The following is a 3129-nucleotide window of genomic DNA, read 5'->3' as shown; positions in this document are numbered from 1 at the left end:
TGCGCCGTGACATTGCGCGATGGGTGAAGGAGTGTGAAGCATGCCAGGAAGCCAAGGTGCACAGGCACACTCGTTCTCCGCCCGGTCGATTCGATGTGCCCTCACAGCGGTTCGAAACTGTACATATAGACATAGTCGGGCCGCTGCCCCCGTCAGTACCCCACGGGCACCCCTTCACCGCGCCATTTCGTTATTTGTTGACATGCATCGATCGCACCACGCGTTGGGTCGAGGCCGTGCCGTTGGTCTCGATCACCGCGGAAAGTGTAGCCTCTGCTTTCCTCGATACTTGGGTGTCCCGATTCGGAGTTCCGCTGCATGTTGTCACGGACCGCGGTTCCCAATTCGAATCAGAACTGTTTTCACACTTGTCTTCAATGATAGGTTTCCATCGCCTCCGAACCACTGCTTATCATCCGACATGTAATGGGATGGTGGAAAGAGTCCACCGAACGCTCAAAGCCGCCATCCGGGCGCGCAGGCAAGAGTGGCTGCGCGCGCTACCCGTCGTTTTGCTAGGTTTGAGAGCCATGCCAGCAGAGTCGGTTTTTTCGGCATTCACTGACGTCACAGCCGCGCAGGTGCTGTTTCCCCGCTGCGCCGTTGAGAAGGTCCCCGTCGGGACAAAGTACGTCCAAGAACTGGCAAAGCGTATGTCAGAAATCGATTTCGTCACACTCTCACAGGGCTCGAACCACGCCCGCACACCACCGACGCACGTGCCACCCGATCTCATGACATGCACACACGTGTGGGTACGCGTTGACCGCGTGCGGCACTCTCTGGAGTCCCCATACCGCGGCCCCATGCGAGTCATCAGACGCAGCCCTAAAGTGTTCACGTTGGAGCTGCCGACTGGCGCCCACGACACTGTAAGCGTCGACAGACTCAAACCGGCACACATGCCGCCATCTGCGGACACGCTTGGTCCGAGCAGTACCGAGCCTACGGCTCCGGAGCAGCAGCCGTCACCGTCGACCTCGCTCGGGCCCCTCGCCACTGGGGCGCCCGACGAGCCGACACAGACGCCGACGACTACAAGCTCGTCCAGCAAGAGGACTTCAAGACCTGGAGTGACGTCTTCCGCATCGCCGGCCAAGGACGACAAGCCGTCCGCGGCTGCGCCGGTGCACACCCGCAGCGGCCGCCGCGTGCACTTCCGGCCGCAACCGGACTTCCGATACTTTTAAGTGCGCCCGCGTACGTGCGTTCGAGGACGATCCTGATCGCGTGGCGCCGACAGTGAAGTGATAACTGCGTCGCGCGGTGTAGTGATTCTTGCGTCGCGCAGGACCGTGCAGTGACAATTGCGTTGCGCCGTACCGTGTAGTGATTATTGCATCGCGCAGTGAAGTGTCGATCGCGTCGCGCACCGAGTGATGTGAAAAGTGATTGTTTTGGCTTATCGTGTATGCGCTCCGCGCTGAGGCGGTGAGTACTGTGGTAACCACGTGTGTCGCCGGCCGGCACGGGAGTTCCCGGCGCAGACCGATTCGCGCGCCGACTTGTGACGTCGCTACCCCGCCCCGGCGCTGGGGGGCGGCCCAGGACGTGTCTGTTCGTGAACTTTGTCCCATCACGATGCGACCGCGTGCCTGCGGCCTGCGCTGCCGCAGTGCGTCGGCCAGTGACCAATCCGCGCTCCGATCGACAGCCACGTGGTGTCCGAGTGCTTCTGCGCATGTCTGGGCCCGGCCCGCTGCGTCGGGCCGCGCGCTACCCGGGACTTCTAGGCCGAGCTCTTGACCCGAGCAGACGCGTCACGTCTGGCTCCATTAGGCCCGTTATGTCCGGGATTTAGAACTTTTAATTAGGCAGGGCATATTTGGCAAACTTGGATTTCATTCTCGTCTCTTCGTCGCTCCATTGTCTGATTCGCTGTTTTGGTTTTTGACTTCGTTTTGGTAATTTAAATATAACAACCCGCTCCTTAAATTAATTTTTTTACTTGGGGCCGTTTGGATCGAACTGATTGAATTTTTGGAACACGCACCAGGTTGATATTCTCCATTTCTGATTACCGTAAAATCCAGTCACTGATATGTGGTGAACAGCCCCACAGCACCACACTGCCAAACCAAAATTCACCTGGATGTGATTAGTCATATAGACAAGACGTTAAATCTTACCTAGTAAATTCTACACGCGCCATGACCTTCGCCCACTGTGTAATTTCACACTTGGTTGAATACGAACCATTACCTACCATTCGGAGATTTGTCAAGTATACCTAACGATGTGAAATCACCACAAAGATAAGGTTACCTGCAGCCCGCACTACTGTAGCGGGTAGATCGTGGCGTTAGGTGTGACCGTTCAGCTCAGTGACCGCGGGACACGCGTCTAAAGGTCACTAGTGTCCCAGTGCTGATAACCAGCGTGTGTCTCTCTGTTTGTTCACATAGTTTGTATTCTAGCCTTGTCGCGTAGGGTCGGCGTCGGGTCATAAGTGGTCATAAATGGAGGTCTATGGCCACACATGTGCGCGGCAGCAGGGACACGCCGGCCCGTATATCGGGCGGCCCGGCTGGACATTGGGAGACGGGCGGGCAGTGGAGAGCAGGGCGGCAGAGAGAGAGGACGGGTCGGTGTGCGCGTTGAGATGTCTGAAGGGTGAAGAAATACAGTCTACGATAGACGCAAAGTTTGAATGCCCCAAGCTATTTCGGCATTTTTCTGCGATAGGCGTTATCACAAGTGTATTCGCGGCCATTGGGGCGACGTAAGGAAAGAAGAAAACATCTGGCCCCAAGAGCTTTAAATTATCAGTTAGCATGCAACTTTTCCTTGCTGTGTAAAGATTCTACCATCAATTATTAGATAAAATTGCATTTAAAATCTTCCCTTTATGTTTTTCCATCGTTTGCACAATATATTACTTTACTAAGCTAGATTAATACTAATTATAAATAGTTCCAGCATCATCAAGAACAATAAGGAAGGCTTGAAGTGAATACAATAATCTAAACGGTTTTTCAAGATGTGAAGATCACTTCTAAAATTGCCTCTAGAAATATTGAAGGCAAAAGTTCAACTTTTTTACAAGACGGATGTCTATAAACCTTTTCAACGTGTAACAACTCAGCCGGTATTTCGTCGCCTACAGCCCAGCTTTCCCTAGTGACCGCT

This window comes from Amphibalanus amphitrite, unplaced genomic scaffold, assembly GCF_019059575.1.
Source record: "Amphibalanus amphitrite isolate SeventyFive unplaced genomic scaffold, NRLGWU_Aamphi_draft 000415F_arrow, whole genome shotgun sequence".
In the NCBI taxonomy this organism is placed as follows: Eukaryota; Metazoa; Arthropoda; class Thecostraca; order Balanomorpha; family Balanidae; genus Amphibalanus; species Amphibalanus amphitrite.
The sequence above is the reverse complement of the archived record's forward strand: the minus strand, read 5'-3'. Positions refer to the sequence as shown.